General features: G+C 40.9%; 1 protein-coding gene across 18 annotated transcripts in view; it reads left to right on the forward strand.

Moving 5' to 3' along the window:
* Positions 1–24,695, forward strand: part of SORBS2 (sorbin and SH3 domain containing 2) — a 209,601-nt gene that overhangs the window by 61,883 nt on the left and 123,023 nt on the right. For 3 of the 18 annotated variants that reach the window (XM_059156079.1, XM_059156085.1, XM_059156081.1), the window contains exon 3: positions 9,014–9,069. The exons of the other annotated variants lie outside the window; for them this stretch is intronic. The gene's annotated coding sequence lies outside the window, so the exon portion shown is untranslated. The remainder of the gene's footprint in view (positions 1–9,013; positions 9,070–24,695) is intronic. 18 annotated transcript variants of the gene reach the window in all.

Below are 24,695 nucleotides of genomic sequence, written 5' to 3' on the forward strand. Positions count from 1 at the left end.
ACAGTGCAAAACCTCAATCTTACCCCATCTGGAGATCCATGGTCCAAATCTAGGGTGCTTTCAGAGATGGGCATGAATGAGATCCTTTCTCAGGAAACTAGAGCTGGTACTGCCCACGCCCGCAGGGCTCACAGCCACTGGTGGCCATGCTCACTGTGCCTCTTCAGAGTTAAGGAGGGTGCTAACACGTGCTGAGGGCTGTGCAGCTGTGGAGTGGTAGTGGGCAGTGCTCATTAAGTAGGCGCTTCATGTATACATGTTCTCAGTTAGAACCACCACCTCAAATAGGAGAGGTCACTGATTAGGAAACCCTGAGAATCTATCTGATGCCAGATTCCTGATTTTTATTCCTCTCTCCTAACTTCCCTATATTTTCTTACCTTTTTTACTCTAACAGGTGTATCTTTAATTTTTTTTCAACTTTGAAACTTCTGTTCAATGTTTATTGTTACGGCTGAGTAAGTGAAAGACCAACCTATAAACTAGATACCACCACTGTTTCCCTTTCGCAGTATGCAAGGTTAAAGGGCCAGTCAATGGTGAGAACAGGATGCAAAGCCCAGGAGTCTGTCCCCACAGACAGGGCTCCTGATGTGTGCAGATGGGTACTGCTTTTACAAAGGTCAGTGGGTTTGGTTTTGTTTTTACTCACTGCTTGCTTTCAGAACCGAATAATCCTAAAGTGGCACCTGACAGGTTTGAAAGATAAGATTCTCTAAGGGTTTTTTGAAGTCCACACCCACATTCTTGGAGCGAGGGCTGACCCCTGAGAGTCGGAAATTATAATCGCCACCAAGAAGGAGCAGAGGAAAGAAGCCAGTCGGGCGAGTTAAATCAGAGAGAATGCAAGGAAATTGAGAGAGCAATTTCAGAGAAAGGCGAGTGAGAGGATCGGGAAGGGCCTCCAACCTTGGGGCGACTAGAGGCTGCGTGGAAGTCCTGAAGGGTCAGGGAGAGGACGAGCCAACAACAGCCAGGATGGGGTGCAGGCCCAGCTGTGGTGGGAGGTGGTGGGTGTCTTCATAATCACCCCGAAGACCAAGCATTCAAGTTTGCCGGTGAAAGCTGGCCAGTGTGTGATTGGGGGCTGAGCTAGTCCCACGTAATGGACCAGAAATAAAGCAGATAACAAAAACAAAAGAACATTTTGGGTTTACTTTGTGTAGATTCTAGCGTAGTGTCCAATCAGGGCCGCAAAAGCAGGGGTGCATAACACAAGGAAGAGAGGAAAGTAAGTCTCGGGCCTAACATCTGGTTCCAAAGCAGAGATAGGACTGGAGAAGCAGAAGATATTTTCCATGCATTTCTCTCTCTGAGTCTCTCTGCCTTTTTCCTTTTTGACTCCAGTTGTTCTCTCCTACCTAAAGTTAAAATTTCCAAATAATAATCTCCTTGATGTCTTTATGTCCATCATGGTCAGCATTCTTGGATTCACAGACATGGTCATCGTCAAGCAAGGCACGGACCACAGGTCCTAATTTTGCAATTTTTACTTAGACTTTCTCTACACAATCGTTGGCTCCAATTCCATGCCAAAAAGAAAAAGAAAAAAAAAAAAAAAATCACACGTTGAGAGCTGATCTGAGGTGCTTATTTTGCATGTTGGCCTTACAGCAACTCTCTCTCTGTGCCACGACACAGGCTGGGTGACCTTCCACCCTGGATGTCACTGGCTTCCGACTTTCCTGATGCCAAAGCCAAGGAACACTTTTGTGTTGGAAATTGCCTTTCTGCAAAAGCAAAGAGAATAAGCCAAGCACCATAGATCACTTGGCCGGCCCACCCCACCGAGATACCCCATAGACTGAAGTTTCTATGCCAAAAGACTTCTAATTGGAGGGCATACCTTTAGCGCTCTGTCCTTTCTGTAATTAGAGCCAGGCATCGCCAGCGTGGGCACCACCCAGCGCCCCAACAGCCACGGCGTGAGTACGCGGTGCACGTGCGTCTGCTGGCCAGCCTAGGATGAAGCCCAAGTTCAATGTATAACTAAGACCGTCTCGCTCTGCTCCAGTCCTGTAGAAGCCACACACGGCAGACTTGTATTTCTGTGAAAGGCTTCGGTTTTCCGTCATCTATTTTTTATAGCACTGATACTAAACCAATTGCAGCAAATGGAGGGTATTATTTCTGGCTTGGGTGCATCACGATGCTGATTCGCCGTTTCCTGGAAGCAGGCTCACTGTGCTGGGTTTTACCGTTTACCATGGGAGACCTGGTTCAACAAAACGTAAGTGCGTTGAGATGCTTGACAGTTTCAAAATGTAAATAACTAATTCCCCACGAATGAGGGAGAAGGGGCCGTGTGATGATTAGATGGGATAGGGATGGAAATTTTATTGGGTACCAGGTGTGGCAGATGACTGTGGGTTGAAGACGAGCAAAACTATTTCTTCCATCCTTTGGTTTCTCGGTGTAGCGTTAATCTTTGAAGACAATCTTGGTTTACTCTTCAAGCAACGTTGCCACTTTTCAGAATCATATTTTCGTGTGTTCTTTCTGAAATGTTTGCATGTCCTCATCTGTATGTGCTCTCCAAATAGAATAAGCTTGTGATTTTGGGATGTTTAAGAATGTCAAAGATTTAGGACACCTGGGTGGCTCAGTGGGTTACAGCCTCTGCCTTTGGCTCAGGTCATGATCCCAGAGTCCTGGGATCAAACCCCACATCGAGCTCTCTGCTCAGTGGGGACCCTGCTTCCTCCTCTCTCTCTGCCTGTCTCTTTGCCTACTTGTGATTTCTATCTGTCAAATAAATAAATAAAATCTTTAAAAAAAATGCCAAAGATTTATAAACCAGAAAGTTTAGAGGAAACCATCTATAAAGGTCCATAGCCCTCTCCCTGCTTCCAGAACACAGGCACACATGCAAAGACCCCTTCACACACTAACACACAGAGATTTTTAAAAATTAACCAGCTAACTAGCAATAACATTATAGATCAGCTTAGAATACTTACTTACAGTAGATTTACTTACAATGACTTGTTACACATCAGGAACAGATGACCATGTATTAAAGTTGTCCAATATTAAGGTTTAAATCTGTACTGTATTTCTTCAGGTGGTGGTTTATGAGAGCTAATGCTGCAATTTATTTCTCTATAAATATTGATCACATATTAAGCATACAACGATTGCTATTTCAAGCATGTTGTTGTTTTTATCCTATTTTCTCCACTTTCAGATGATTTATTCAGCTTTTTGACTGTGAATGTAATTACCATTTTTAGCTGGTAAAAAAGAAAATACTGAACCAGCACATATGAAATGCTACTTTTCAGTGTTCCTATGTGTCTGTGTTTTACCTAAAAGCAAAATCAATAGGACTCCAGAAATGGAAACAAGTCAGCTCTGGGTGGTGTTATTCACTTGCTATTAAACTTGACAGCTAATTTGCAAGTTCACACTCTTTTAATGCTAGAGTTCTTGGAACCCTGAGGGCTGAACTATGCAGATAAATATGCAGATAGAGAATAGAACCCAGAGGGTTCCCTTGCATTGGTATCATTTCCAAGGTATTATTTTGGTCAAAGACAGAAATTAATTCTTGTTTAATGCTTTCTAGCAAAGTGGAATGGTATGAGGGCAGTGAGAAAAAAAAAAAAAATAGAATTGGAAGTGTTATAAAACAAGCCTGAACTTTCCATTAAGAGTCACATAAAGAATTCAAAGACCAAATATTTAATCAAAGTTAATTTAACAAAATCATATTAAGTAAGGATCCCTCCTTAGACCCACTGTGGAATGTTTCAAATACCTTTTCTATATAAAGATATGTTTAATCTGATAGAGCAAGTGGCATTTTTATACCCCAGAAAAAATGATTTATTCTTAGGAAAGAAGAAATCCCGGACATGTAGCCAGATATGGGAAAACATATTTATGGGGTGACATTTTTTGGCATGAAATAGAAAGAAGAGAGTTTTTTATGAAACCCTTGGCAAAACAGAAAGCTCAAAAATATTTCTAAACTTGCCCAGTTGCAAAACCACACTGCGTGTTTTGCTTTTTCCATTAGGGAAGGAGTAACTTGGGGCTGGGACTGGCCTTATGAGTCCCATCACTTCATTTCTCTTGACAGGGATTAGCTAAATTAACTAAACTCCTGTTGGAATGCCCAGCCTGTCATCTCCTCTGTGCAAAAATGAAACACATGGCATTCTAAGAAAGAACGTCAAGGAGCCAATTTCTCAGAAAATATTTGAATGACCCTTGGAGGTTCGCAGCACAATCATTTACACGAAAATTGCTTCAAATGTGGATAATGTGTTCTTTGAGCATCAGCAAAGTAGCGGGGTCTGCTCAAAGCTGCATAAACACAAGCAGCCTTGATTAAATCGGAAATGGAGGCAGACGTTGGAGAAGACACGGAAATCACAAAAATGTTCTATTGCTATTCCTTCTGAATTCTCTAGCTTCTTTCTCTCCATGTTTTTTGTCCCGTAGTGTGTTTGTAAAGCATTTTCACTGAGATTGTTAAGCAACCAGCAGACTAGCTCCTCTGAACTCGTAAGCCAGGGTGTCCTTTCTGCCTCCTGTTTGGAGTAAAGGAAGTGAGTGGGAGTGAAAACGTTTGCTTATTGAGAGGAAACTTCACTGTATTATTAAATTTTTCCCCTATTTTACCCCAGAGCTCAACAGGAGGTCTAGGTCTTTAGACTCTAGACGGAACCTGATTTTGGGGGGATTTTGTATTATATGTGTGAAAGTCCTTTAATACTTTCTACCTGCCATCCCTCCTATGTAAAATGCAAACCATCATAAAGGCACTCTACCTTCTCCCGCTCTGGGATGATTCCGATTACCCCTAAGCTTCTCACTCATGCTTCAGAAACAGGACCTCTAAACCTCTAACCTGCCAGGGGTCTTATAGACCATTTAACTGCTGGAAAAGGTGATGTTTTATGGTTTTTGTTGGTTGGTTTTTTTTGTTTTGTTTTGTTCGTTTGTTTTTAAGGATAGAATTCCCCTCCTCTGTGCCCAACCTTAAAAACAAACAAATAAAACAAAACAAAGCAAAACAAAACCTCTCTCTCTCTCTCTCTCTCTCTTTTTTTTTTTAATTCTACCAGCACTGTGAACACAGGTCTCTCTAAAAATACAGCCATTCTAGGGAAGCATTCTAAAGAAGCAAATTCTTGACACTGACTGAGAATCCCTGTTGTTCTCCCCCGCACCCCTCCTCCAGTCCTGAAGCAGGCATGAGCTGCTGCACTTTGTACCAAACCCTTGAAGTCCCCAAACTGAAACTTGAAAGCAGTGGAAAGTCTAAGTACAAACGCCAAGTCACAACAGTCATTGGAAAATCAACCTCTCCTTCTGTCTTGCCCTGAAGAACAGTGAAAGAAGCCGTACTTTTAAAGCACTTAAATAATCACTGGAAAGGGAGAAATTGTGGGCAATCTCAATGCCAACGAATGTTGCCAATTCTGACCTTGGTTACTATTCTTTAGTAAAAAGGGACAGAAGCTCAGATTAATAGATGTTGCTAAGAGCAACCCAGAACCTTGACATTCTTATTATGCCTTACGTGACATGCTAATTTAGAATTTTTAGTGATGGAAACAAGGGAAGAACTTAAACGTGGTCTAGTTAGGTCAAATAGATGATGCTTTCTTGTTGGGGAACTTCTCAGTTTACCTCTACCTGGACTATCAGTTCTGATTCCAAGTGACCTGCTGTGTGGATGACCCTTTTTTCTTTTTCATTCTGTGGTGGTTGTGGAACAAGTAGGTGGCAAACATGGGTGAGTGAATCTGGAGTGTAGTCTTGGAGTACCCTTGGGTTTCATGGGTTGTGTAAGAGTGGTAAAAAAACAAAAACAAAAAAAAAACAGCTCTGGAGAATGGACAGGGACTAACTGTCTCCCATAGTACATTCCTTGTACCTGTGACTAATCAAGTAATGCCTCCATTTGGCAAAGGTAGTTCATCTGAAACCTCACTGTCAGACTGTCAAAGCTCACAAACATCAAATGTCATCAGCTTCAACTCTCTTTAAGGTCCTCCTTCTCCTCCTACTTTTTCCTGAGTCCTCAAGTCTGCGTAACTTCCAGTATACCAGTTCCTTTGTGCGCAGATTTCTTTTACCTTAATGGTCCCAGGGCACTCACACAACAGAGAAGACTGTTGTAGGGGAGGAAAAATTATTTTTTTCTCTATCCTGAGTTCTTAGCTGAGATCCATGTAATAAAAGAGAGATTAACGAGAGAAAAACAGAAGTTTATTATCATGCATACATCATGTGTACATGGGAGATAGTCGGAGAAAAATGAGTAACTCCTTGAGGTAGCTTAGAATTCAGGCTTAAATTCTATCTTCATAGTGAAAGGGGAGAGGGGATGCAGGCTTCTTACGGGAGAGCAAATGATTTCTAAGAAAGATGAATGGGCCCTTGGAAGAAAAGATGAGAGGATCCTCTCATGTGACCAGAGTTAGTTCTCCCTGGTTGACGACACTCCCAGGAGGGGATTTATGACAACTGAGTTCCTTTTGAAGGATCTGCCTTGAGGCAGATGAGGAGAGTTCAGAGAAAGCCTCTCCCTCCATTTGCTTTTCCAAGTGCCTACGGCCCCAGATAACCAATATACAGTATACATGGGGTTGCATGTCCCAAACTCCTACAGTCATATTTTGGGGTGGCACATTCTGCTGCCTTTCACTTTTAAATGAGAACATCCATTTGCTATTTGTTTTAATCCTATGAATTACCTTAGATGCAAAGCATGCTTTTGTTGTTTTCTAGTTTAGTACAAACTCAGACTTGCTCTATAACGCCTGCATGAAGGTTGGTAATTTTTTTTAGGATGATAGGACAAAATTTATTGAGATTGCTTTTTCATTGTCTTAGTATCCAAGCAGTCAAGAAACCACAATAAAGCAAATTATTTGGGACTATTACAATGGATCACTTTCATTTTTTTAATCTTAAAAAAAAAGGAATACATTTTATATCAAGTGAGGAAAGTTAGATTTCTGTACATGAATTTACATGAGTTTATTTGTCCTATTGGGAGGTCAATTTGCTTTGGGGGGGGGGTGGGTAGTGTTAGGATAGTCACAATGGATTACTTTTAATTCAGAGTATGTCTGAGGACTGATTCTGATGTCAGGCTGCCTGGGTAAGAGACTGGATCCCACTACTTATACCTGTGTAAATTGTCAGGCACAAGGCAACTATAAGGTAAATAGCCCCACCTTATGTGTTACTGGGGAAATTACCAGAGCACTCAGAAAAGAGCTTGACACATGGTCAAGTCTGGTAAATGTTGGCTGCGATAAATACTATAATTGTGTTAGTGGGAATCCAGCAACATTAGGATTGTATTAAAAATTTAATTCTAACCATCTTCCAGGATATTTACTAATCACAATTGTTAAATAAGTTGAACGTCGCCTAGGCACACACACAGAACTTTAGTTATCTGTAAATAAACCACTTATTTTGATGCACTATCGATGAAAGGGGCAAAAGTAGACACACACACTCAAGTACTTGAATGATACGGTCCAGGAATGGAGATTTAGCTGAAGTTTAATATAAAAGCAGATGCATTTTTAGTGAGATGTTTATCAGATATTATTTATAAGCAGGTAGTTTAAAGAGAAAGAAGACTTGGAGGGAGTTTGGGGTGGGGCAGGAGACGGGGAGAGGGGTGTGTGTGTGTGTGTGTGTGTGTGTGTAGTAGAGCTTTTCTTCCATCTTCTTCCTTCAAAATAGTTCCATTAGGAAACAACTCTCTTTCCAAATTTGCAGATATCTGCAAATAGTATTCTTGCCCCAGAGGAAAAAAAAATAGTTTAACATGATTCATTTGAAGTAAATCTACTAGGATGTCCAAGTGGATTATTTATTGCTATTAGAGGATTGATTTATCTGCAGAAACACATATTCCTTCTCAGCATGAAATCAAGACTATCCCTTGAAATAGGTTGATTAGACAGCTACCTCTTAAAGGGATATGAGGACCCCTGACATGTTCCCACCAACCCCCAAGGAGCTCCCCACATTCCGTGACGCTCACTTCCTACCTGGTCTGAAACTCCCACCCATGATGTCTACTTGGTGTTTCGGAAGTACAGATGACTTGCTTAAGATATCTTCCAGTTTATCTGAGAGAGGAGAATGTACTCAACTTCTGTTAGCATACTTTAGAGCCTTAAATGGTCTCAGAAGCTCCTGTACCCTTTTAGGCTGCAGAGAGACGTCCCTGAGAGTTGATGTTCAGTAGTGAAGAGTCTGGGCAACAGAAATTTGAATTGCAGAGAAAGAAAAGATTGAGTTGGAGTACCGATCAAGGGAAGATTCTTTGAAGAGGGGGACATAAAGGGATCTCCTTATAGAATGAATTTTTCTTTGGGTGGAAGGAAAATACAGAGCACGGAGTGGGGGACAGGGTGGGAACACTCTGGGAGAGCTGACTTTATCCGGCAGGAAATGGGTTTGCCTCCCTCTTACCCTGTGTCTCCCTGCTCTCCTAACTGGCTCCACACAGATCTAGAAAGGATTGGAGAAGCAAAGAAGAGAGAGCAGGTGTAACATATGTTAACACTATGGTCTTTGCTGTATAGCTCGCTTCTATCCTACTAACATGCTGGTCAGTGGGAATGAAGCTTTGCTAGGGAAAGTTTGTTTTAAATAAAGAAACAAGGAAAGTAGAAGTTAATCAGCAAAACAAATCAGGGCTGCCAAAGTCACACTGCCCACCTCTCCCCCACCCCCCACCTACAAGACCAATCCTGGGTAACACAGCCCTGTTTTACCCGTTTCCATGTACTTTTGGTGACTAATTGTGATATATAACAAACTAAAAATAATAGCAAGTATTTGCACAATTTCCTTTTCACTTTTTTTTTTTTTTCCCTGAGAAGTAGGTATCAAACTTTGTGAAGAAAAAAGTATATAATGGTAGAGTTAAGTTTCCCTCAGTTTGATATCACTGGTATTTTGGTTGCTTCGCGATCGTGGGGCCGATCCCACCCACCAATTCATTGTAACGTTTCTCTTCTAGAGCCAGAATAGGACAGACTCATATACCATTCTGATCTGGGTGCATTTCTTCAGAAGGTACGCTGTGCTCATGGGGGATGGTGGCTGCCTGGGCTTGGGGTTGGCGAGGCCAGTTGGAAGTCTATGCATGCTCTTCAACAAAACGATTTCTTAGCAAAGTCAATGAAATAAAATGATGGGCACCAAAGAACACGAGTATACCCAGATCGCTCTGCACATTCATGCCTGTCGTGTTCCCAGTAGAATTTCTGTCCTGAGACTCTAGGTGAATACCCTTGATTTAAACTGATTGACTTAGAAGAAGCCAGTGGGGAAATCAGAGGAAGCGGGTAAGGAAGGTGAGAGGGTTATCAAGACTGCACTGCAGAGTGATTATTTTGCAATCCTTTACTCTGCCTTATTTCGCAATGGAATGTTTTGGGGTCTTAGGAAAAATGTGGGGAAACCAAGCCTCATCTTTATCCTAAAACTCTTTCCTTGGGCAGCTTCTCCGTTGCAGGCATCCCAGAAAGCCCCTGCTTGTTAGAGGAGATGCTGCTTGCTTGTTAACCCTTCCCAGGGACACCCACCCCAGGCCACTCCATGCCTCCTGTGTGGGATTTCCCCAGGCTCTCCACCCCACTCCGCTCCTGTGGTGAACAGGACAGCAAAGCCCCGCTTCTGGTTGTTGCTCTCTGCTGCTCTAGGCTAGTTAGATGGCTTCCACCACTGATTCCCCAAGTTTCTCCGGCTCTTTTTCTGAAGTCACCCTGGCCTCGTATTACCCAGCTTCTACTTTACCGTATGTTACTCCTCTAACTCATCATGGAGAAATCTACCCAAATCTAGCTCCTCAAAAATACTCAGTTCTCTTTACTCCTTCAGGATAAATTGTTTCCATCTTTGGATGGCAAAAGTGGAGAAACCGGGCGCCTGGGTGGCTCAGTGGGTTAAGCCGCTGCCTTCGGCTCAGGTCATGATCTCAGGGTCCTGGGATCGAGTCCCGCATCGGGCTCTCTGCTCAGCAGGGAGCCTGCTCCCTTCTCTCTCTCTCTCTCTCTGCCTGCCTCTCTGCCTGCTTGTGATCTCTGTCTGTCAAATAAATAAATAAAATCTTTAAAAAAAAAAAATAAAAAAAAAAAATAAGTGGAGAAACCGAGAGAATATATTTTAGTTACTGTATCTATTTTCTAGGGCTGCCATAACAAAGTGCAACAAATTAGGTGGGTTACAACAAAAGAGAAACATTGCCCCACAGTTCCGGAGGCTAGAGGTCTGAAATTAAGATATGAGCTGGGACTTTTGCCCTGGCTAAGGACTCCAAGGGAAGAATGCTTTCCTTGCCTTTCCCTAGCTTGGGGTGGAGGCCAGAAATCCTTACATTCCTTGACTTGTGCCGGATCATTCCAGTGGCATTCTTCCTTTTTCTTATGTTTTATAAAGACAACGGCGCCCGGATTCAGGGCCTACTGGAAACCAGTAGGACCTCATCTTAACTCGATGACATCTGCAAAAACCCTATTTTCTAGATGAAGTCATTTTCCCAGGTATCGGGGATTAGGACTTCACAGTATCTTTCTGGGGCACAATTCATGCCACAGTAACCACTCCTGGACACTGGGTCATCCTCAAGCAGGGAAGAAGCTCCAGAAAAATGCATCCTGTGCTCAAAGCACACCCATCAGTCCCTTGTCACGGCACTCACCGCTCCCACATCCATGAAACTGACCCCTCTGCAGGGGTCAAGGAGACCACAGTCTCCTCACTGGCAGGACTGTGGCCCAGGCTATTTCTGAGTAAGACCAGAGTACAGACGACTAATTGCCCATCACTATCACCAGGCACTTTGGTCTCCCTGAGAAATCCTGAACTGCTAAAGCACAAAGAGTCCCTGGAAAATAACTACCTGAACTTTAAACCCACAACTTACTTCTTCCTAGTTACTACGATCATCCTTACAATAGATGACTCTTCTCTGACATCCTTTCTGTCACATTTTGAGGCCCTTCTTATCCACCCACAAATGTTGAGATTGTCTTTCAAGGGGATGAGTTTTTCTAACGCTTGATGCATCCCTTGATTCTTGTGATACCAGAATGCTACAGAAAGCCCTGGAGTTATGTTTTTCCCACAGAAAAAGTTTGTAAGATTCACCAGTCTCCATCGCGCTTTCCAAATCCCCCTGAGGCGTTACTTTTAAAAGGGAAGTTATGACTTCCTCAATTCTAAATCAGGTTTTCAGTGTGCATACTTTTCCACAAAGGGGATTAGATATCAGGGCACAGATACCAGACGGTAGAATGTATTATTCTCAGGGTGTCTGGGTGGCTCAGGGGCTTAAGCCTCTGTTTTCAGCTCAGGTCATGATCTCAGGGTCCTGGGATTGAGCCCCACATCCGGCTCTCTGCTCAGGGGGGAGCCTGCTTCCTCCTCTCTGCCTACTTGTGATCTCTGTCAAGTAAATAGATAAAATCTTAAAAAAAGAAAGAATGTATTATTCTTGATGGATAATAATAATAATCTGTGTGATACTTTTAATCCTCCATTTGCATGCCAATTTGACTGAATATCTGGAAACAGAGACAAGAGGCAGAGTGAGAGGGAGAGTCCACTTTCTAAAAGTCAGTGTGTGGTCACTGCATCAGGCTGTGTAAGGACAAAAGAGAATCTACTGAAAAAAGAAATTCCAACAGGCTTAGTTAGGTATGACAGAGCAAAGCCATTTTATAAATATTTTGGGAAGTAGATACAAGAGAGTGATTTGTGAGGTGGTTATTTTGCATTTTGCCACATGCAAAGCCGATTGGAATTCCTCATATGCATACGGCATCTGAGCTGTTGGCCCTTTGGAGACGAGTTCTAGTCTAAGTTCCAGCTCCTTCCATATTAGGGGGGCGGCCCGGGGACTTCTATATCCTGATGAGACTGTGCACTGAAGTGATAACAGATGAAGAGAAGGATTTATTTATTTTTTAAAAAGATTTTATTTATTTGACAGAGAAACAGTGAGAGCAGGAACACAAGCAGGGGGGAGTAGGAGAAGGAATGCAGGCTTCCCACTGGGCAGGGAGCCTGATGCGGGACTCGATCCCAGGACCCTGGGATGACTGAGCCACCTAGACACCCTAAAGGAAAGGATTTAAATTCATTACTGCACCTGTTGTTGGGGTTTTTTTTTAAGCCATTAAAAGAGCATGGATACTTGACCTTGAGAAAAGGATGCAAAATAGTGAGTGGCATGAATCTTCTGGATTAGGGGAAAAAGTCTATTTAGTGGTGTCCATAAGAAAGATACTCAAAAGCAGATAACATCAGTTTTTAAAAATCCTATTAATATACCATTTTATCAGTCACAGCGGACTTGGGTGCGAGGTCAGCGTAAAGCCCCCTCCCAGGTTTCACGGTTCCTGACGCTTGTTTACCTGTTCCAGTAGGGAGGCCAAGGGCCTGGCTCCCCCTTTGGGCGGGATCTCCTCTGGTTTGTGAGTTCTGAGGCAGGGCCCCTAGTTGAGCTACCCCCATTCTCTGAGACAGGCCAGTGCAAACTGCCTTCTGGCGCCTGGGCCTCTGCCCAAAGGCCTGCTGGGGTCCCATGAGGGATCTCTGACTGTCCTTTCTCGTAGGAACCCAAACCAAACCTCCTCAAGAACATCTTACCAGAAATGCTGTGTCATCAGTGTTCTATTGTAACTCATTGAATGCCTATGTTGTTGCCTTTATTTTTGAAGACGCGAAATTGCTGAAACATGACTTAGTCAATTGCTGAAACATGACTTAGTCAAGCCTCTCAGACAGGTCCCTGTGAATGGGAGAGGGCAAGTGTCTCAAAAGAGAAAAGGGTGGTTTTACACAAATTTATCTCCTCCTCGAGAGGGTAAACATTTGGGGATATTTCTTTCCTGTTTTTCAAAAGAAAAAAAAAAGTTTATAGTGACCTTTCTAAAAAACAGAATTGGAATTATACTGTGTTGATTTGCAGCTTGTACTTTTATGTCATTGTTTTCAGAATATTTTCCCAATCATTAAGTATTCTTTTTAACTCATTAGCTGCAAAGGGAATTATACAGTAAATAAATAAATTACAACACACCCCCAATGATAAAATACTAAACATTTTTACCTCTTAATATTAAAGGAGTCAGAAATTCTTCTGCATCGAGTATTGTATTTTTCTTATCTCTTGAAAAAAAAATTATGTAAGTTACACTGTATATAAAATGTTATTTTTTTTTCCTGAAAAGTAGATCATGATAATTCTAAAATTGGACAGAACCATCTGAATGTGAGTCATTAGACTGAGAAGAGAAAGAGAAAAAGGGATAATGTGCCTTCCCAGAAAACTGAAGATCTGCATTACTCCTTGTAGTTCACGGGCTGGAAACTAGGGATGTGGGCAAATGTTAAATTGGGTGATTTTCTAGAAGTAACTGACCCTGAGTAGTCATGATTCAGAGCCTTCAGAACTGCTACGTCAAGTGGCTGGACAGGAGGGGTGTTATCTCCAAATCAGTTGAACATAAAGATGAGACGGACGGGGTAGGCGCTCCCCATCCAGTTCTGCTCTTTACTTTTTCAGAAAAGGGAAATACAGAAGAAAAGCCTGGCTGTAGACCCTTAGAGAGGAGTCCTCAAAAAGACTGAAGATATGTTGGGATGCCTCAGTCGGTTAAGCATCTGGCTCTTGATTTTGGCCCAGGTCATGATCTCAGAGTCCTGAGATCGAGCCCCATGTCTGGTTCCAGGCTCCCTGTTCAGAAGGGAGTCTGCTAGAGATTCTCTTTCTCCCTCTCCCTCTGCCCCTCTCTGTGTTCTTTCTTTCTGACTCTCTCTCTCTCTCAAATGAATGACTACATCTTAAAAAAAAAAAAAAAAAAAGAGTGAAGATTTGCCCAGCTGCTGTGAGAAATGGGTAGAAAGTCAATGAAAAATCGACTCCCTTTGTTTTTCAAGCATGCAAACTTAGAGTCCTCAGCAGCTTTACTCTAAACAAGAGTTTTACTTGTTTAATGCCAGTAGAACTTACACTGCACCACATAAGAAAATGAAGGAGAGTAAAATATAAAGAAGCCATCTCTCTGAATTAGAGATTTAGCCTTTCTGTATGAGGATGAAATAACCAACATTAATAGAATTCTTCTCTTTTGCTATTCCCTGCATGAAACACTTTACATGTTATTTAATTCTCATGCAACCAGTGGTAACTACATACCATTCTGTTCTACCATTAAGGAAGGAAAGTTTGGAGGACTGACTTCATTCATTCTTTCATTATTCCCTCATGGATTTGACTCCTAAAGTGTGACCACAGAGTTTAGGAGTTGGAGATACTGTTAGGAAAGGAATGGGCCATCATCTCTGCCTCCTCAAGGAGCAAGTGGGACTCACAGCTGTGATTTCCATTGTCTGCCTGTCTTCGAAGCCCTGAAACCCAACACTACTAGTGTGATTTAATAACAAACCTGCGAGATCTCCCAAGAGACCGGCAAACAACATTGCATCTTCATTTATTTTTCTTCCTGATTTGAAAATCACCATAATTAGCTTTAGAATTAGGAAATAAAATTATTAGTGCCATTTTGCATCATTTTGTGATGGCTAAGGGAATGTAAGAGGTGTCTGATTCACCAGATTTAGAAACAAGGCCCTGTGGTTTTGCTAGTTCACCAAAAATAGTCTTATCAGCCTTGACAGAGGAGACAGGAATGCTTGGATGGTGAGGGCAGTGAAGGAAGTTTTCACCAGTTTTTGCTTAGAACACAAGATCCATCACGATTATCAAAGCTCTGAGAAGGGCAAAGATGGAACTGTAGCAAAATATTTTCAATGATTCCCAGACACAAATCCAGTTTGTTTGTTGGGTTTTGGTTTTGTTTTTGTTTTTTGTTTGTTTGTGTGGCAATTCAAAGGTCCTTATCAAGCTCACGGCCAGGTGAAAACATTTGCTTGACAAATGGTAGGTGGGGGATGGTAGAACCAGAGCCTGAAAGCATGGATTCATGACCACACTCTTTCCACCACACCAACCAAGGAGACTTCTTGAGTCGCTGGCATTCTCTTAGATCTCTGATCTCCACAAGGCAGAGAGAATCTTTTTTTTTTTTTTAAGATTTTTATTTATTTATTTGACACAGATAGAGAGACCACAAGTAGTCAGAGAGGTAGACAGAGAGAGAGAGGGGAAGCAGGGCCCCTGCTGAGCAGAGAGCCCAATTGGGGGGTGGAGGGGAGGCTCCATCCCAGGACCCTGGGATCATGACCTGAGCCAAAGGCAGAGGCTTAACCCACTGAGCCACCCAGATGCCCCAAGGCAGAGAGAATCTTAACGGAGTCCTATTCTTGGGCTGGTTGGATAAGTCCACAGACCCAGAAAATAAGAAAAAGAAGCACTCTGCTTTTGAAATAAAAATCTTCTTCTTTTTTTTTTTTTAACATTCTAATAATCTTCACAAAAGTTATTCCCCATAGGTTATTAAAATTCAAATTATTTAGAAGAAATTGACCATATACACTTTAAGCATTTTTTTTTTTTTTAATATTAGACTCCTGGTCAAGTGTTATATCACCAGGATGCATATAACCTTAAAATTAAGGCCCATCATATTCCCACAAGAGTTACTCATCAAAGAAAGCATAAAACCTGCCTGGAGCAGATTCAGGGACAAACATTAACTAGTAATTTAAAACAGTGACTGAGGTGGTTTTATTTGGGTTTAATTATTTCTCCCAAACAAGCTGTTATTCTTGCTTTATCTTAAAATGTGTAGAAAGCCTGGCTTTATCAAAATAAAATAAGCCTAATCACAGGGCATCATTTGGAAATCAAATTTTTATTAATGTGAAATGATTTAAGAACCTTGACAAATAAGGCTTGTGTCTTAATAAACACATTTTATTTTTTTTAAAGGTTTTATTTTTTTTATTTATTAGAGACACAGCAAGAGAAGGAACACAAATAGGGGGAGTGGAAAGCAGAGAGCCTGATGCAGGGCTTGATCTCGGGACTCTGGAATCATGACCTGAGCCGAAGGCAGACACTTAAAGACTCATTTTAAAAGAAGCTTATTGAAGAGAACCCCTCAGGCATTTCTTTTTTTCATGAAGGTATGATCTGATTTGGAAAAAAAAAAAAAAATTTAATTTGGTAATCTGGTAACAAAATTATTATTTCTGCTAATTTCAAAAGAAAATCCAAAGTACTGAACTAAATAAGATTGGCTCATCAAAACTGTCCTACACTGAGTATGATAAATAACCGATTATTGAATTTATTAAAATCTTCCTAACTTCTTCTATGTGAGTTCTATTACTTTGAGAGTAAGTCACTAATACACTATGTTGATTCTGATAGAGATTCTCTCTCTCCCTCTTCCCCTCTCTGTGTTCTCTCTCTCTCTCTTTTAAATGAATGACTACATCTAAAAAAAAAAAAAAAGAAAAGAAAAAAAAGAGTGAAGATTTGCCCAGGTGCTGTGAGAAATGGGCAGAAAGTCAATGAAAAATCTAGACTCCCTTTGTTTTTCAAGCATAGACTTAAAAATCTTCAGCAGCTTTACTCTGAACAAGAGTTTTACTTGTTTAATACCAGCAGAACTTACACTGTACCACATAAGAAAATGAAGGAGAGTAAAATATAAAGAAGCCGTCTCTCTGAATTAGAGATTCAGCCTTTCTAACTTAAAATCTATTTAAGTTAGCTGCCATGTGACCACAAGAAGTAATAGATCATTAATGCAAACTGTAGACATTCCTTAACAATCTGTCCAATTTCCAGAGGAGAAGAGAATTTAGTTTGATGAAGCTATTTCTATCACATAAGTGTTGATTGAAGGGAGTGACTCATTTAGTAACCATGGAGACGGGGCCAAGGAGTGTGAAGAGAGGACCATGTGTGTGTATTTCCAGATGCTGCTGCCTTTGTGAACGCATCTGGCCGGAGATCTAAATCTGTTAGAAGCACATGCAATGTCTCTAAAACCAAACTCATTTGGTTTTGCTTTCCCTTCACACTTTTGTTGATTCTCGGTAGTAGCCTCAAGTAAATATAAAACAAGGCAACCCAATACTTCACTCACAGGACCCTGTGTTCTTTCCAGAAATGTTTCTCTTATTTAAAGATGGGTTTCCTAATGTGCTAAAAACAGACCTTCCTCTCAGACCCATTTCTAATACTTCTATTTCTGAAATCCCTGGTCAATGTCCAGGTTCCTATACTATATTTATCTTTATCTGTATATTTATGTTTTTCTATTTTGCTTGCATCTGTTTCCATAATTTTCTAATATATCAATCATATATACTTGTAGGACAAACAGTACAAGAAAAGAACATCAAGAAGATAAGCGCCTAATCCCCTTATTCACTCAAGCTAAGTCTAGTGTGTTAGTGTGTGGAGATATATATATCTCCTTAAATGTGGTTTCCAAAACTATCAATGGTTCAGCTTAAGTAGTTCCTATCAAGTGACCTTTGTTAGATTAAGTATTTCTGGGGATAGGTCTTTAAAAAAAAAAAATGAACATGTGAGGTGCCTGGGTGGCTCAGTTGGTTAAGCATCTGTGGTCAGCTTGGGTCATGATCCCAGGGTCCCAAGATCGAGCCTCCCATTGGACTCCCTGCTCAGTTGGGACCCTCTCTCTCTCCCTCTGCTGCTCCCCCTGCTTGTGTTCTCTCTCTGTGTCAAATAAATATATATATTTTTTTTAATTAGGAGGAAGGGGTGCCTGGGTGGCTCAGTCAGTTAAGCATCTGTCTTTGGCTCAGGTCATGATCCCAGAAGTCCACATCAGGTTCCCGGCTCAGCAGGGAATCTGCTTCTCCCTCTGCCTGCCACGCCCCCTCTTTGTGCTGGCTTGTTCATCCCCCACCCCTGGCAAATAAATAAATAAAATCTTAAAAAATATATTAAAAAAATAAAAATTAAAAATGAGGATGAAAATTTTGGATATTTTTCTATTTAAAGTCAAATTCTACTAATCTGTTGCCTTGAAAATTCAGCAAGGATTTCCTGAAAGGCTACTATTTATAAGTCACAGTGAAGAATACAAAAGTAAATAAAGTATGGTCCCTTACCTCAAAAAAAAACCCCATAAACACAAATAACAAAGTAAGACAAGATGAAGTACCTCAGACAAAGAAACACATGAGTTTAAATGAGAGAATGAAGAATTTATGTTGTTTGCGATGAGTCTCTAAGAAATGGGTGTGATTTTAAGAGTAATTAGGAGTAAACCCAATGGAGGAACCTATCACAAAAAATGTAACTCAAAATCCTATCTACCGTGCTACACCAGTCATGCGCTCTTGGAAGACAGAGACCTGTTTTTATTATCTTGGCACCCCAAGACCCAAAACAATGTCTGACACATGGCTGGCCCCCAGCTAAAATGCGTTCATAAAAGTCCAATGAAGGCTAAAACGTAAAATGCACCTAAAAAGGAGATGCAAAAAAATCCGGTTTGACTAAAGAACAGACTATAAGAAGGGTAATAGAGTATAACGTCCTGAAAATTAGGTTGGGAACATATTGTGCTGGGCTTGACTTGGAATTTATTAATAGATAATGTGAAGTCACTGTTCCTTTTCAAAAGATTGACCTTGCAACAACTGCACGATGCCATTGAGAGAGAGAGAGAGAGGGAGAGGGAGAGAAGGAGGTACGGGTCTGGGGGGGGGGGGTCAAGAGATAGAAAAACCAATGAAAAGATGATGATGATAACTTCATTGATACAATGAAATCGGCTGAAGCGATGAGCCAGAAATTAATAGCAGTGGCCACATGTACTATCTCAACAATAGCAAAACTCGTAATAAAATCAACAGGACCTAGTATTTAGTGATCAGTGCTATAGCCAAGCACAAAGTTAGAATTTTGATGAACTACCTCTTGGGATTCCCACCACAGAATTGGAATACGCAGTTTCCCTCGGTGGAGAAATTGACACTTGGAGAGATTAAGTAACGTCCTCGAGGTAGTGCTGCTAGAGCAGTACAGGATGCTGTATTTTGTTTGATCCTCTGGGACAGAGTTCTATGTGGCAGGTGTCCGGAACCGACATTTAGAAGCTGTGTCATAGGCAGCTTCTCCTTTGAATGCAGAACAGGATCCGCTAGAATATCCAGCACCCGTGGTGATAATTCCAAACTAGAACCTTGGCCGCATCGTGCATTTTGCGGGATATTTCCCACCCTTTTGTGACTCCTGGATGAGAGCAGGCTCTGATGGTTTGTAACTGTTGATCCAAAGAATGCTGAAGGTCACTGTAAATATTAACAGGAGAAATGCTCAAAAATAGATGTCTAAATCTTTTTACGGAACTAGTCAAAGATTTACTGTAATTGCTTTTTTAAAAAAGCTCTTCATTAAAATATGGGGCACCTGGGTGGCTCAATAGGTTAAGCCTCTGCCTTCAGCTCAGGTCTTGATCTCAGGTCCTGGGATCGAGCCCCGCATCGGAAAAGTATTCTAGCATGGCTCAGAAAAAGTGTTTTGGGAACACAGAAAGAGTGAATATAGTGGATACCCTGGACACATGGAGAAGCTGACTTGTGAGTCTCTCTCCGTGTTTCAGACCATGAGAGATACATGAGTGAGTTCAGATGCTATTTCTGATTGGGGAAGATAAATTGTATGTTACAGGGTTTAAACAAACTAAGAGCATTTTTAAAAACAAAAAATTTTTTAAAAGAATGAGTAATTAACTCTGGGGTTGAAAAGCCTTGAAGAATGGGTGGAATTTGGGGAAATAAAAAGGTTAAGGAAGTTCTAGATCCAGATCGGGAAGACAGAATGATATCATGGTGGATGTGTGGAGGGATGTGGTGGAAACTGTGAGACTGAAAAAGGAAAAGAGTTAGATCAGGGGATGGCCCTGAGATCATTACAGACCATTGAAAGTTGGCCTCTCTGGGAGTATCTCGGTGGCTCCATCCGTTAAGTGACTCTTGATTTCAGCTCGGGTCATGATTTCATGATTCCCATTAGTATGGAGTCTGCTTGGGATTCTCTCTCTCCCTGTGCCTCTGCCCCTCCCCCTACTTGCACTCACTCGCTCTCTCTCTCAAGGTAAACAAATAGAATCTTAAGTGGAAAAAAAATGACTTCTCCAATGATGAAGATCCCCTATAACTTCTGAAAGAAGGGAGTGAGGTAATTGGGTTAGGTTTTAGGAAGACAGCTCTGACAATAGTACGAATGGTGGTGAAGAGAGGTAGGAAAGTTCAGTGAGATCTTAAAAACAGATCTCACCCGTGAGATCTTAAAAGCAAACTGTAAATCTGATCATGAGATGGCCCAGCAGGACTGTCACAGAGATCAATTCTGCAAGGATCACAGCACTCCCCAAAATAATTGTTGAAACTTAACTAACTAGCTCCTTCTGGTAGCTATGAAAACCATTAACTAGCTGCTCATTTTTCGGTATTTCTGTGCATGAAACTATCCCAAGTATTCAATGAAAACACACAAAAGTTGTTCCAGCACTGCTTAGGATCTAAATTTATACTGTCTTTTTTTTTCTCTCCCCAAAATACCCAAGCATCCTCAAAGAAAGCCAAAGCAGTTGCATGTAAGTCAAGGAACCCACGATCTTTTTAGTCCTAGGCTTCTTGGATTGTTGACTCTACTTGGAAGTTGAAACAATGAGGGGCTAACTTAGACCCTCAGAACTGCTTCCTAATGTCTGGTTGGAAAGGAATGGGCAAGGATTGGAAGTATCAGGTGTTGACAAGCATGCTAAAAACCATGAAAATTGTCACTTCTTAGAGACCTGCACCTCGTATACAAGGCATACCCAGAAAAGTGTGGAAGGAAATAAAGGGGCTGTAAGTACGTCGCGTTGCTGGAGTGCGAATTAGTACACTGCAGCTGCCCTCTCCTGTTCCTTATGAACCCAGGACATTGACATTCACTGAAGCTAGGTCAGCGTCCTGCTCTGTGGCTGTGAACGCCACCCGTTCCTCAAAGACCCTACAGAGATAACTGAACTAGAAAGATACAAGCTTAAAAAAACAAAACAAAAAAAACCTGTGTAATTGCAAAAGACACACTCCCCTCACACAGCCCCCAACTCTCTACGCCTTAACAAATACTGGAAATTATTCTAAGGAAATGACTAGAATAAGGCTCAGAATAGCGCCTGAAACAAATCACTGTCTCTGCTTTTTATGTGTATCGCGCATAGTTGGTATTGGCCTGTGGGTTATTTTTTTTTTCCTAGATTCCCTTAAAACCTCACAGTTATTTTCTCATGATCCTCATAGAAATAAATCACTCTGTTAACATATGTTGCTTTGGTTTAAGCCCATTAAAACATATCTCGTTCCATAATCCATAATCCAAACTAAGTTGGTACTTACTCTCCAAAAACACAAGACCGTTTTCAAAGTTCTTAGAGGAGATGGAGTGAAAGAGTCCTTTTCTGTGTTCAGTGAAGTTGTTGCTGTGCTAGAGAAAGGTGTCTGTGTTATTTCAGGTGCTTCCTTCAGGACCAAAGGTGTACCCAACATACAGTAGGCCTTTAAATGGCTCTGGGACTGATTAATTTCTCAGATGTTTTCCTTCTTCTCCCTTTGATGATGGGAATTCAGCTCTGGTCCACTTAAGCTATTAGACAAATTAAATTATACTACATCTTAGAAAACTGGTTATTTTCCTGCACTCTGGGTACCCATTTTGGGTAGAGTTCTAGATAACATTAAAGGACTATTAATAAAACCTCAGGTGCTTCTAGTGGATAGACACAGAATATCAGTAGTTATGAGGGCTTCAGCCTTCAAGTGAAGGAAAAAAAAAAAAAAACAGGTGATGTTTTTAGAGTCACGTAGGGATGAAGGAAAAGGATCCTTCTTGTTTCTTCAAGTGTTACTCTTACAAAACCGTTTCAAAATTCTGACCCAGAATAACTACTGATCCAGCCCTGATTATGTTCTACTGTGAATCAGATGCCAGAAATGATTCACGGTAGATGACCATCCTGTAAAGCCTGCAGTGATATTCAGGATTTTCACACCTCAAAAATACCCAAAAGGGCAACATCGCTGCCGTTACATTAGCCTAAATTGCAGAAACAGTTTTCCATATAACACCACTTTCTAATTAAATGCCCATGTGGATGATAATAATAATCATTAGTATTATTAAATGTAATTGCTCATAATTGATGAAGATTGAAGAATCATTTTGAGATCTCAAGAATTAGGAACTCGCCTGTCTTGTCAGAGCTCCATAGATGTTTTTATTAAAAAAAAAAAAAAAAAAAAAAAAAAAAAAAAAAAAAACCCAGAAAGTAACATACACCGTTCTCCAAATAAGTAGACAAAGTTTATACATTTCATCAACCTCTTTCATCACCCTGTCAGCCCTCCCCTACCAACATTTATTTTTGTGTGGGGTATTCTGAAGTGTGATTAGCTCCAACATCTCTTACTGAACTCATGACCCTTTAACAGCTACCAGTGGTGTCCATTTTTAAAATGACTCGGGGCTTAAATTATTGTTTTGGCTAAAACCTAAAGAACTCATTTTCCTTCCTTACAGTGTTTTGCTACACATTAAAAAGGTTGTTTTGGAGGAAAATTGTAATCTCCCATAATAGGTTCCTCTAAATTATTTGGACGTTGAGCAACACAGACCAAATTATAAGGAACCAAAGTCTGTAATTACTAAGAGGAAGACCTCAGTTCTCTGAAGCAGGGCCCTTCCTCAAGTGATGGGTTTAGTCTCCTAAAACGGGTCTTGTTTTCCCTTCTCTTCACTGCATTTGTAAACAAAAACCATTTTGCTCTTGCAGAAAGATCTGGTATTTTCTTATTCTACTTTACAGTAAAATATTTGGCTCCTTTGAAACTGTGGTCTAGGGTTCATCCTCTGGTTACACCAAAAAAAAAAAAAAAATTTTTTTCTCCACAGCGTTTGCCTCCCAACCTCATTTGCATTTTGCATCTGGAGCAAAATGGCAGTCGAAAGTGAGAAAACAGTTTTGTCTTTCCCTGGCGGCTACAGAGTTTGCTTAGGGGGGTTCGCCGCTACCTGCTCTGTACTCTTCCAGAAAGGGCAAAGAGTCAATCACGGCAGTAATCTTGTCTAGAAATAGATAACAGATCAAAAGTTGCTGTCACACTCAGAGAGCAGGAGAATTAGGCAGTTGGTTTTTATTGCAATTCATTTTTTGTTCCCAGGGTCCTAGATTGTCTCCTGTGTAGCCCGACTGCTCCCAGGAGGTAAACAAAGCACAGCCTTTAGCGTCACTCCCCTTTCATAGGGGAGAGAACAGGTAGAGAAGTGACAGGCCTACGGTCACAAGGATAAGGAGATGGTGGAAACTTGGCTAAACCCTAAATTTTTTTTTCCCCCAGCTTTCCTGAAGTATAACTGACAAATAAAATTGTAAGATATTTAAGGTCTACATGATTTGATGGATACCCTCTGAAAGCATGCCCCCATGGAGTTCATTAACACACCCATCACCGCACGTGTTTACCCCTCCCCCACCTTTTCTTGGCGATACCATTAAATTCAGCATCTAAACCTGTAAAGCCCGATTCTACCTTCCTCATCCCATAATGCCTCTGCCCAAGGGACAGACTTCTCAATATCTTCACAGTGAAAAAATAGTAATTCATTCGTTCAGATGATACTGTAAATATCTTTCAACAATTCAATGAATGCATTCTCTAGGTCTCAGAATCGAAGGATAGTAAACAAAATGTCTCGTGCACCCAGTATAGTTTTCACGTAAAGTGGATTAGCAAGGAACACCTGGCACCCAGGCCCACCCTCTTAGTTATGGGGAAGCTTTTGCCTTTTTTGGTCGAGATAGGCTTCTGCAAATTTTTTTTAGAAAATGTCTATGAGCCCTAACAGTGCCCCTGTCCCTGTACTGTAAAGACAAAATGCATTATATGCACAATGCGTTGTATATGAGGGAAGATACAGCTTGATTCATGAATTGGTTGTAGTTACCTTCTCACTCATAAAGAAGTTGCACTAAATGGGAACATTCAGAATCTACTCTTATAACATCAACTCAGGGAAATGAGGAATTCAAGGCATTTTTTTGCAATTTATTTTCTAAACCTCAGAATAAGTAATATCGTTTCCTACAATACATTCCATGAATATTTTGTCTTTTGTGGTTTTGGCCTCTCTTAACTGTCAGCTAATTTTTACTGATTAATAAAGGGATAAATATTGGCCCTTAAGGGCTTTATATTTAAAGACTTTACAGATTTATAAATTCCATCTTATTAAATATATCATGTTACTGTTTGATGGGCCTCAGGTTGCTTCTTGAGGTACTGAATCATTTAAAATTCCACTGAAATTTCTCTTTAAATGTACTGTTATCATTAATAAGTTCTCTGGAAACTTAGAAATTAAATTTTGTATTTAATTTAGGCAATTGTTTTCAATTGTTCATTTCGGGAATTCAATTAAATGCATGGTAAAGTTAAAAAATAAATGTGGCTTCATGCATGTCTTTTGAATATTTCTCTAACAAAGGCTCAGTAAGGACTGTTTAAATGTGTGAAACACGGTTTAGTATTTGGGATAGAAAACCGTGGAACATGGGAGTTATGTCTTGTCCTTGTCAAGGAGCTTACAGTCCTGTGGAGATGATAAGTCATTCAAGGATGGAAAAAAGAAAGGAAGGAAGGGAGGAACGAACAGAGGGAGGCATGGAGGGAGCAAATGAGATCTTCAAAAG

Source organism: Mustela lutreola, chromosome 18, assembly GCF_030435805.1.
Source record: "Mustela lutreola isolate mMusLut2 chromosome 18, mMusLut2.pri, whole genome shotgun sequence".
NCBI classification, from domain to species: Eukaryota; Metazoa; Chordata; class Mammalia; order Carnivora; family Mustelidae; genus Mustela; species Mustela lutreola.